Source organism: Gopherus flavomarginatus, chromosome 10 (genome assembly GCF_025201925.1).
Source record: "Gopherus flavomarginatus isolate rGopFla2 chromosome 10, rGopFla2.mat.asm, whole genome shotgun sequence".
Lineage (NCBI taxonomy): Eukaryota > Metazoa > Chordata > Testudines > Testudinidae > Gopherus > Gopherus flavomarginatus.
The window spans coordinates 27,062,244-27,074,821 of record NC_066626.1 but is presented as its reverse complement, the minus strand read 5'-3'; the positions used below and the strand labels follow the sequence as shown (position 1 = coordinate 27,074,821).

Genomic DNA, 12,578 nt, shown 5'->3' with positions numbered 1-12,578 from the left:
CAAACCTCTGGAGGAAACTACCAAAGGTAATGGTGGATTTGGACCTTTTGATGTCTTCAGATCAAGACTGAATGCCTTTCTGGAAGACATGCTTTAGCCAAACACAAGTTATTGGGTTCAACACAGGGGTAAATGTGTAAAATGTAATGGCCTGTGATATACAGAGGGTCAGACTAAACCAGGGATCAGGAACCTTTTGGCAACCTCCTGGTGGGCCAGGTCAGTTTGTTCACCTGCTGCATCCACAGGTTTGGCTGATTGCAGCTCCCACTGGCCACGATTCACTGTCCCAGGCCAATGGGGGCTGCAGGAAATGGCGCAGACTGAGAGATGTGCTGGCTGCCACTTCCCGCAGCCCCCATTGGCCTGGGACAGTGAACCACGGCCAGTGGGAGTTGCAATCGGCCGAACCTGCAGATGCGGCAGGTAAACAAACCAGCCCAGCCTGCCAGGCAAGCCGTGTGCCAAAGGTCCCTGGACTAGATAATCTAACTGTCCCTTCTGGACTGAACTATGAAACTATGAAAAATGAAGTTGTGTCCTAGCGGGGGGCCAGTGACTGGCTGCCAGCATGTTGTTGTTGCTGTTTACTTTACAGTTGTGGTGGGCATGTGAGGGAGAAGTGCCAAACTGTTTTGTTCCTGTTATTTCGTGATTTCTAGCCTTCTGTTTGGTTTCTAAAACTACCCATGTTATTTGCTAGAGCAGCTCTTGTGATATGATAACAGAAAACTACAACCTATTTGTCTTTATTGGGGATGAGCAGGTCTGTGTTCTAGCAGCAGGCCATCTCTATAAACTTTAGGTTTTTGTATGCAGGCCCTTTATGAATGATCTAGAGTAGTAATCAGGCCACCTGCTATCACCAAGTTACCTACAGGTATCTCCAAGCCTATATGTAGGGGAGTATTATGGTAATCTCACATATCAAATTTTTAACAACAACCAATGTCTGTGTAGCTGACTCCTGCAATTCCAACAGTCAAATTCACCCCATCTGTAAGCAGGTGCAATGCCATTGAAGCAATGAAGTTATCGAGTTGTACATACTTACACCAAAGATAAAATTGGCTCTGTTTACAAAGAACATTCTTCAAAATGTGGAAGCGCAGAGCTGTAGGGAGGTGGGGCTTGTTGAGCAGCTGGTGAAACTAACAAGTACTTGTTGGGAAGAAAAAACAGCAGACAGTTATGGCAATCATACAAGCCAGAGCAATAAAGCATCTGCTCGCTATAGTGTTCTGTGATTTTGTTTTGTAGTAAAAGCCAGTGAAAAGTTTAAAGTTTATTGTGGATGGATCAACCTGGTGACCACCTGCTTCATTTAGTCAAGTTTGTCAGTAAGATCAAAGAGGTAAATTATTTAAATAAATAACTCAGGGGCCTTAGAGTGTCTGCAAATAATTCCCTCTGGCGGCCACCACCTCCTCTTTTCAAGGGTATGATATAAACAGTATTAAAGAAGGAACTCCTTAAACTGACAGCTCTAGTAGCTTCTTATTCACTTATGTGGTCTAGCCACTAGAGGGGGACAAAGTCCCACATATTGCTACCATGGATTACAATAGCACAGAAATGAACTGTTCCTTATTAAAATTCATTTAATAACTACTTCAATTCACATTCCCCACAATATATGATGGATAAAAAGAAAACAAGAACTAGCTGTATCTGTTCCTTCCCCCAAACCTCAAACTGAACCTGCACCAAATCCTCTTTTAGGTTCAATTAAGTTTTGTTAAAGTTTCTCCACAGAATACAGACAGTATGGATAGTGACTACACACGCTTCCCTACCAATAAACCATAAACCCGGAGGGGCTCTGGCTAGAGTTGAGAGAGTTGTTCATTCCCCATGCAAACTGAATCCTTAGTCTGTCAGCTGAGACTGCTTTTTGCATGTGTTAGAAGGGGTTTTGTGATGCTGAGGCCAATAAACTCATTTCCTACAGGCTGATAAACTGCCATAATATGGTAACAATAATCACTAATTACCTTGACTGAATTAAAACTGGTCATTTAGACTTGAAAGCTTTCCTAACCCATTAACAAATGCTTCCACTGTATATTCTGAATATTTTCCAAACTATCATTATCAATTACGAACACAAATATCTGTAGCAAGAACAATTAATCTCTGTGATGGATTGAGCCATCAAGGACAGACCTAGGGCAGTTTATTGTAGTACCTGACACCTTCCTGAAAGGCCAACAGAACAGTCATCAACTTTGATTGTTTTCCAATCACTGGGACGGACCCCCTAGCACAATGGGCATGCTACAAAGAGAAGCCAGGCTGTAGGGAACTGGTGTTCCAAGTTTGTAGTCCATGCAGCTGGAACTTCCCAGGTAACAAGCTGACCTGTGTTTTGCAGCTGATCAGTTGGTCACCCAACAGAAAGGGTAGAAATCTTATTTAAAGGTCAGATCTGCTCTAAGCTCCATTTTTCTCACTGGCTGACCATTGAGAGACAAGCATCAGATTGCAGGAGGCAGAGGACAGGAGAGGCCTACCTACCTGACACACTGATTGGCTTAGGAATCACAAGAAGAGAGATGCACATATATGCTCTCTCCCATGTCGAGGCTTTTGTTGTTTTTCCTAAAGAGCTATAACGCTTGTGAGCTTTGAAGGTAAAAGTTATTGTCTTTAAAAAAACTCCTGTGCAAAGCCTTCATTGTTTGGTTACTTGCCATGTGGTCCGCAAGAGATTACTCTGCAAACTAGAGTTCCCACAATGAGGTAGAGCATGAATAAGCAATTTAGGGTATGACTGTATTGCAGCTGGGTGCAAGCCTGTTAGCAGGGTCTAGGCTAGTGTGCTAAGAATAGCTGTGTGGGTTGAGGTACTGGTGGAGGATCAGGGGGATGGGACTGACCATCCGAGCCTAACTGCCAGGGGGGCTTCAACCCCTGCCACATCCGTGGCAGCAGACAGCTCCATCCCCCACCCCTGCCATGGGGGCTGACAGCTCTTGCTTCCACCGCAGACACACCAGTTGAAGCCAAAGAAGTCACAGGGATTCATTAAAGTCAGGGAATACGTGATCTCCTTGACTAAATCTTATCCTTATATGTGGCTAATGGCATTAACACTGCACTGTGAGGCTGTAAAATAAAGCTTCAGCACTTGGTTTAAGAGATGTCTGAAACTTTTACTGCCTAAATTAACCATCTCAAATAGCCTTAACTCACTACTCAGCAGACTGATCAGTATGGCCCCAGTATGAAGAGTGCCATTAAAACAAGGAGATTTACTGAACTGCAGCATTTACAGCATGCCCTTTACATACAATAGAAAGAAACTATTAAATCTGTCTATCAAAATTACTTATTTGGCTCCTATTGCCCTAGTATCTGAGTGCCTCACAAGTGCTTAATAGAAATGAGCAAGAATGTGCAGTTCTCACAACCACATGTTCCCCCAAACATAAACTTTCATACCTGCCGCTACAGCAGCATATATTCTAGAACTGGTACAATACAGAGAAGATTACTATGGTCCCTGCACAAGAATAACACACAAATTCATGAATTGCTGTGCAGCAGATGTTTCACTAAGGATCTGGGGGCAAAAAATAATTTGGGATCGATTGAAACATTTCATTGCAACAAAATCAAAATATGCTATTTTGATATTTGATTGTTTCATATTATTCTTTATATATAATACAAAGTTTAAAACCTTACAAATGACAAATCATTTGATGATATGAACTCAAAACGTTTCTTTCCAAAAATGTCTAAAGAGAATGTTTCAACATTGCCACAACTGGTTCTTTGGCTTTTCTCCAAAACAATTTTTTTGTGAAATCAAATGATTTCCCGAAGTATTTTGATTTTGACAGAATTTTATTTTCCAATGGAAATTGGTTCAGGCCAAGTTTTTCTGACAGTAGGCTCTACCTGCCGCAATAGAGATGACCGAACCAGTTGACAGGTACCCTTCTAGTGCTGTCTCCTGCCTTCAATGCAGTGGTCTAGAGCAGTGGTTCTCAACCAGTGGTACGTCTACCCCTGGGGGTATGTAGCAGTCTTCCAGGGGGTACATCAACTCATCAGGATATTTGCCTAGTTTTACAACAGGCTACATAAAAAGCATTAGCGAAGTCAGTACAAACTAAAATTTCATCCAGACAAGTACAATGTTTATATTCAATTGATTTGTTTTATAATTATATGGTACAAATGGGAAAGTAAACAATTTTTTCAGTAATAGAGTGCTGTGACAGTTTTGTATTTTTATGTCTGATTTTGTAAGCAAGTAGTTTTTAAGTGAGGTGACACTTGGGGGTACACAAGACAGATCAGACTCAGGTACCATAGTCTGGAAGCTTGAGAGTCACTGCCTTTGAAGGGGGAATCTACTCACTCCTCTCTTCCAGAGTTTGCTATGAGGCATTGCAGGGGAGGCTGGTGTGCAGATTTTGGATAATCCTAAATACAGGATATATGGTATATTCCAGAAGACAATATAACTATTTCTCATGGAGCTGATTTATTTGTGTAAGTCATTTCCAAGTTAAAATTCCCTGACAAATTTGTTTCTCACTTTATACTATGCATAACTTACCAAATTGCATTCCTGATATTGACACTGATGTAATATAAAAATACATTAATCTATTACTGTCTAAAATCTATGGAATGTTTGCAAAACAAGTTCTCCTTTAACAAAATAACTTGTTAAATGGAAAAAAAACTGGATAAAGCAACAGGAGATGAATGAAGCAGCATGGCAGTTTTTAAAAGATGATTAAAATGAGGGTCTACCTTTAATAAATAACCCACGTGTCATCTATAGTGGATGTAGCTGTGCAAATATTGATACATATAAATCTATATCTCACATGAATTGACTTGAAGCAATGAGTTATAAATCATCATTTATGTGCAGCCCAAGAAAGAATTACTTCCAGTGATGATTTAAAATGCACGTCAATAGGGAAAAAATATTGTAGCAAAATTGTCAGGGATTTTCTCTACCCTCATAAACAGACTCATTCACTTATTTTTCTTTCTTTACTTGAAATTGACTTTGTTCATCTCATTCACATCAATGGGATTGCACTTCTGCCTCAGTTACATGTGGGGAGAAGAGAGATTACATCTCAAGGGACTTTTCTAAGGTCAGGTCGACACTAAAAGAATAGGTTGACCTAGCTACGTCGCTCTGGGGTGTGAAAAATGCACATCCCTGAGCAATGTGATTAAGCCGACCTAACCCCCAGTATAGACCACACTAGATCAATGGAAGAATTCTTCTGTCAACTTAGTTGCTGCCTCTTGGAGAAGTGGATTAACTACAGCAATAGGAGAACCCCTTCCGTCACTGTAGTGAGTGTCTACACTGAAGCGCTAAAGAGACAAGCTGCAACAAGCAGAGAGAGCCTAAGAAATAGCAAGGCTGCAGCTGGCCAAAGAAAGATTCCTATTCACTTAGACATTTATATTCATGTGCAGAGTTAGACATTTATATTGTGTGCCAGTTAAAAAATGACCCTCGTCCTGACCACATAGACAGTATGATGCATGAACCTCCCAATCTCACTGCTGTCTGTCTAGCTTTTTGCACTTAATATCTAAGCTGACAATATCAGGCTTATTCATTATCCTCATATGTTACAACCTATCAATGTCAATGAGACTTACATGGATGCAAGAAGGGAAATAGACCACTTACATTGAAGAAAAGAAGAGCAGCAATGATAATCATGTGAAATAGTGCCTACTGCAGGGGTTCTCAAACCGGGGATCGGGACCCTTCAGGGGGTCACGAGGTTATTACACGGGGAGGTTGCCTCCACCCCAAACCCTGCTTTTCCTCCAGCATTTATAATGGTATTAAATATATTTTAAAGTGCTTTTAATTTATAAGAGGGTTGCACTCAGAGGCTTGCTATGTGAAAGGGGCCATGAGTACAAAAGTTTGAGAACCACTGGTCTACTGTATCACTCATTGATGACAATGGTTATATGAGGGAGACATAACCTACTGACCTGAGCACAGTACTGTGAGCCAAAAGTTTCTTTGTTCTAATCCTATGTCCAACACTTACCCCCTCCAAGACTGGAATATCCCCTTTCCCTTATACTGAGAGGAAAACTACTATTCCTTAACATGAGACTTGGGAGTCATTTGAAAAGTATTAGAGGCTCTGTGGCATGTTTTCCTTTCCTCCCAAGCTTACAGGAACCACTTTGTGCAAACACCACATGGCAGGTGCTCTGTGACTACTGGGGGCAAGGCCAGCCAGACAAGAGAGTTGGATCTGGGAAATAACTACTCAACTAGCATGCTCTACTTAGAAAGGACTCTAAAGTCTGTAGTAACTTGCTACAGACATTGGTACCAATCCAACCAGTATTAACTTCCACAGAGGAGATTACTGGGTGCAGCTGCAGAAAGGGATCGAAGGGTAGCAAGGGATTGTGCTGCAGAAAGGAGGAACACTACAAATCCAACAAAGGCAATTTTGCACCATCAGTCTGCTTGGGAATTGCATGCACTGGATTGGCACCAGATTTATTTACAGATAACTGGCCTAGAACCAATCTCTACTCCTACACTGCACACACTAACATACCCCTCTTCTGCAAAGCTATCCTCATGTTTCTATAATATTAGGGGAGCACCCAAAGGAAACAGAGTGAGATTTATCTCAAGACATTCCTAGGTCCTCTATCCATGTCTTACATTGATTATGGCCCAAGTATTTACATTTGTCTAGGCTTAGCTATTTTCAAACTCCTTTCAGTTCCACCTATAATGCTTCTATACACTGTGGTGTTTCCATATTATGTCATCCTGTCTGGAAAAAAAAGATTGTTTACAGCTCTGTAATAAAAGTGTTGTTGGCTGTAATATTTTGGATTAATACCATGATGTATGATCGGTTTGTTTGTGTACAGCCTGGGCTCACCTTATCTCCTGAAAAGGAAAGGTCACCAGAAGTGGGTTAAAGCAGTATAAGGCTTCGACAAGACTGAGGGCTTCTCTCCACTATGGGGAGAGAGACGCTGCTGCAATTGATGCATTGGGGGTCAATTTAGCAGGTCTAGTGAAGACCCACTAAATCGATGGCAGAGCATTATCCGGTCAAGCCCAGTACTCCAGCTCCCCAAGAAGAGTAAGGGAATTCGACCAGAGAGAAATCTCCCATTAACACAGCGCAGCGAAGATACTGGGGTAAGTCGACCTAAGCTATGTCGACTCCATCTACATTATTCGCGTAGCTAAGTAGTGTAATTTAAGTTGACTTACCCTGGTAGTGAAGAGAAGCCCTAACACTGATGGAGGCTTCCAACTGACTCACCCAGTCCCCAGAACAGGCAGAGGATATGTCAGTTAAACACATATACCACCTCCACCTCAAACTCCCAGCACTCTGCCATCGTGGCTCCTACTGAGCCCCATTGCAATTTAAATTTGCCCTCTCTGACACCACTCTTGAGGGTGGGAAGCAATGTAAACACTTCCTGATCTCCCTGTCACACCGTCCGGAGCAGTTCATGGCCATGAGTGCCAACTTCAGGGCAGATTGTCAAAAAGCAGGACAGACACCCCAAACTGGTTGTATGTTCTATAATTAGATTTCACCAACCCAGTAACAAATGTGAACTCCTGGATCACTGTAACAGTCTTACCATAGGGTCACAGATAGATTGGAATGCCCAAGGCGACTATCTTGCCAGCCAGGCAAGCTGGACTAAGTGATGGTTGCTACTCACCAAAGATCACAGAAGTTTTAGGCTGTTTCCAGCCCCAAGAGCTCAGTTACATACCCCAGGGCAATTTGTACCTCAGATTGCACACCAAAGACAATGCTTGTAGCCAATTCTATAGCAAACTAACTAAAGATTTATTAACTAGGAAAAAGAAATGAAAGAGTTATTTACAGGTTAAAGCAGACAAACGTGTACACACACAGTCTGTGAAAGTTGATTGTCCAAAAGCTGACAGAGGTGCAGCAGTCTATCAGCACAAAATGAATGTCTTTTAGGGCTAACCCAGGTTGACCCTGGGGATCTCTGCTTATGTTTCTTAGTTCCAGACCTGTGAGAGTCCAAACAGCAAAAGAGATGAAAAATATTCTTGTCCCCATCTTTATTTCCTTCTTCCAGAATTCAAGCTGATAAGACAAGCCCTTGTGCACACAGCTTCTTCATGTATGTGAAAGGGCAATTAACATGTTCTTTGTATCGTGATGTCCCACAATGGCACATTTAGTTTTGATAGCATTGATGAAGATTAGGAGATGACCCCTCCTAACTTGGTTCATAGGTTCAGAGCAAACATTTGTTAGTCATAAAACAAAAACTTAAATATTGCCTTATAGCATGTGGTAAAGATACCATAAGTGATATTAATGCATGCAGCAACTTACAAGCATTTCATAAAGTCTAAACCAGGAGTTGGCAACCTTTCAGAAGTGGTGTGCCGAGTCTTGATTTATTCACTCTAATTTAAGTTTTCGCGTGCCAGTAATACATTTTAACATTTTTAGAAGGTCTCTTTCTATAAGTCTATAATATATAACTAAACTATTGCTGTATGTAAAGTAAATAAGATTTTTAAAATGTTTAAGAAGCTTCATTTAAAACTAAATTAAAATGCAGTGAGTGCCACTGAAAATCAGCTTGCATGCCACCTTCAGCACGCGTGCCATAGGTTGCCTACCCCAAAACAGTAAATACTTTGTTATAAGTTCAGTACTGATCTTAGCCACCGTAACACACAGGGGAAGGAGATTGGTGTCAAGCAACGAATTTTCCAGTGCTCGCCTGGTGCCTAAAGCCTTGACAAAAATTGGTATCTGGTTTGCCAGCATCTCACTCCCTGAGGAGTGAATCCACCAGCTCTGAGCTGGAAAGGATACAACAAGCCCTTCATGCTTTGAGTGTGTCCTGTGGCCTTCCTTTATCACACTGGACATCAGTTATTCACATAAGTAGTCCCTTGACTTTGAGTAAGTTGCTGCTCCCCAGTGTAAGAGCATCTCCCTCCGTCCTTATATGCCCCAGCAGAGTTGCATAGATGAACTTTAATGGTGTGCTGCATTCAAATGGCAGGTTTTCCTTTCAAAACTTTCCATATTTAAAAGTGTTTAAAACAAAATTTAAAATTCTATTTTAATGTAAATATCATTTTATGATACATTATAAAGGCAGCAGTAACCTCCTTAAAAGCACTGTGGATGAATAATCACAGAAGGTTTTGAATAAAATCATATGCTTATGCATCTTCAGTAAAGCAACTACTCAAAGTGTAATGGGGGAATGCAGTCTATGCGGATAATGTTTAGAAATGAAGGGATGAATGTAGGTAAATTGTATAAGACTAGCAAACAGATTGGGGAAATTGTGTTATACCAAATTTTCTCCATCTTAATACACAAAATTGGGAATTGCACATGAAAAGGAAACCTGCAGTTATATTTATAGACATTTAAACCTTAGAGAACAAAGGAACTGATGGTCCTTTCCCTCAGGAAAAAGCCAGGAAGGAAAAAAGTCCCCTGGAGCCTCTACTGGGAAACCAGGCTGAAGCCTTGTGAATCCTGGTTTTGCAACAGTCAGTTCCAGTTCCTGTTTGAGACTTCCTGGATCCCTCTCTCCCTGTGGAGAAACCAGGCTTCTCCCCAACACCTGCACTGTTCTTCCCCTCAGAAAGGGAAGGGAAGGCTGATTGTAGTAGCATTAACTCCCAAGTGGATTGCTGTTTGGATACCTGCCAGCATAACAGGGGACTCACTGTGAATAAAGTGACTGTTCTTCTGACTCCACCCACCATGCAGCCAACCTGTCCCATTCCTGAGCCTCAGAGCACCTACCCTCAACACCACTCTGCATGCCTTGAGAGTGAGAGGAAATGTTCCACAAAGGTACTGCCCCCACCCCTTTTCCACTGACTTTAACTGCTCTGTCCTGTGGAAGGAAGCTCCTGGCCCAAAGTATTCTTTTAGCTTATTTTAAAGAGGAAATACTCTCAGGAGCAGTGGTTACTGACTTGTTATTTAACAGAAAACTGGGAGCAAATGAAGTGAGATAGGATATAGCTTGTGGAATGAGTTATATCAGCCACAATCCAGCATAGGACACTGGCAGCTATTGTAAAGAGTTGGCGATAGGGGAGACAACGTCTGAGCAAGAACTTTAGCAGAAAATACAAAAGGGGACAGAACATGAAGTGAGCAGGAAGCTGACATAAAAACGACATCTGCTAATGGCATTGACACGAATATAGGAAGGTATTTTGGGAGAGGAGTTGTGATTAATTTTAATAAATAAACAAATAATATAGAATACACAAAGGTGAATAAGTATATGTTACCAAATGCCACACATTGCACAGGATATTATGCATTTACACATCTTGACAACCTTTCAAAGCTGCAAGATCAGACATTACAAGATAAGACAACATTACACAGATATAACATGTTAGAGTAGGGGGTTAATAATAATAAAAAAATACACAAATAGGCAAAAAAGGGTGGTGGGGTGAGGGGACCAGCTTGGCAGGAGGAAAGCAGAGAGGTCAGGAGGAATGGAAGTCTGGCATTGTTTGAGCTATCTCAGCATTCTTTATCCAAATGTATCAAGAAACAGGGTCCACATTTCTTCAAATTCATGTAATTGTTCTCTATATTGATACACTATTCTTTCTTTTGTCGATAACTCAGACAGATCTAAATGCCACTGCTTTATTCTGGCCATACGCCTATTCCTCCAATTTTGTAAAATTGTGGGCTTCATAATCATTGCAGCCCTCAAGCACCAAAGTCTTTGTAGTGGGGTTAAACCCAGCATAATAGCTATATAACCTAGGATATAATTTTCAGTTGAGATTTAGTTACAGAATCCAAGGTCTATATTCACTCGTGTCCGTCTCTTTCCACAGCTGCCTGACTATTGGACAGTCGGATAGCACATGCATCAAGTTTCCTTTTTCTTTATTACAGTAACAAGAAGCATCAGAGGAAAAGGCCCCCACCTTGCACAATCTCTGTGGTATTCAATATATTTTAATAGACTCTTCTGTTGTATGAGATCTACAGAAGCATTTTTAACCTTCCGTGCTCTGCCATGGGGGTTCTTTTATGGGCTGTGTTTACTCCCTTTCCCACATTTTCACAAATACCTCCATACTCATGGAGTTCCTCTTCATTAGTCAAACATATAGAGAAGACATGGGCCTGGAGAATTTATGAAGCATTTCCAAGGGCCTCTGGTAGTCCTAGGGCACTTGGACCAAACTGAAACATTAATATGTGTTTTAATTGTAAATACTGCCACTCTACTGAGTTGCTTTAATGTTAGAAGACCTCATCCTTGACTAAATGGGAAATCTACAGGATGCCCTTGCTCAGCCAGTTCTTCCAAATTATAAGTTTTTTCCTAGTTTGCATGCCTGGGTTGCCCTGGTAGGTGCTTTTGCATGACAGTGAGAATGAAATTCATACCTCTTAACTAGGATAGCCCAGATAACCACACAGTCACCACTTTAGGTGCCTTATTTTTCTCGATTGGACAAAAAGAGGAACTGAGCAGACTTGCTGGGGAATTGGATGCATTAATACCAAAACCAACCCCACAAACCTTCTCCAGTATAACTACCAGAACTTTTGCCAATATTTTGACATCATTGTTAATATGTGAAATTGGAACATAGTGTGGCATCTCTCCCTGGTTTAGGAATAACTGACATTAGGACTTCCCTCCCCATGGGGGGAAGGGCGCCCTCTAGGAGTGACTCATTAAACATTTTAAGCATCCTGTCAGACTGGAGGTCAAAGAAGTGTCTATAGAATTTGGCAGGGAAGCCATCTGGCCTGGGGTATTCCCCACTTTCATATTTTTAATTGCCTCAGTAACCTCATCTTCAGTTTAGAGGATGAGAGGGAGATTCCCACATAAGAGCCATTCTTTTCAGGTATTCTTTAAAGAACTGTCCCAGATTGAGGTGTTAATAAAGGAAGTTTTGGAAAAAATTGATAATAAGTCACCAAGACTAGATGATATTCACCCAAGAGTTCTGAAGGAACTCAAATATGAAATTGCAGAACTAATAACTCTGGTATGTAACCTACTGCTTAAATCAGCCTCTGTACCAGATGACTGGAGGACAGCTAATATAACAGCAGTTTTTTAAAAAAGGCTCCAGAGATTATCCTGGCAATTACAGGCTAGTAAGCATAACTTCAGTACCAGGAAAATATGTAGAAACTATAGTGAAAAACAGAATTATCAGACCCATAAGTGAACATAATACATTGAGGAAGAGTGAACACAGCTTTTGCAAAGGAAAATAATGCCTCACCATTCTATTAGAATTATTTGAGGATGTCAACATGTATGTCAACAAAGGATGACTTAGAGATATAGTGTACTTGGATTTTCAGAAAGCTGTTGACAAGCTTCCTAACTAAAGTTTCTTCAGCAAAGTAGGCAGTCATAGGATAAAAGAAAAGGTCCTCTCATGGATAAGGAAGTTTTATTTACCTCCCCACATGACACAGGGGAGTCACTCAATGAAATTTAGGTAGCAGGTTTAAAACAAACATAAGGAAGTACTT

At 41.1% G+C, this 12,578-nt stretch overlaps 1 non-coding gene across 1 annotated transcript; it reads left to right on the top strand.

Moving 5' to 3' along the window:
* Positions 1–3,445: 3,445 nt before the first annotated feature.
* Positions 3,446–3,555, top strand: LOC127030557 (U6 spliceosomal RNA). Its single transcript, XR_007768418.1, has one exon. It is a non-coding gene; the product is annotated as a U6 spliceosomal RNA (small nuclear RNA).
* Positions 3,556–12,578: the final 9,023 nt, after the last annotated feature.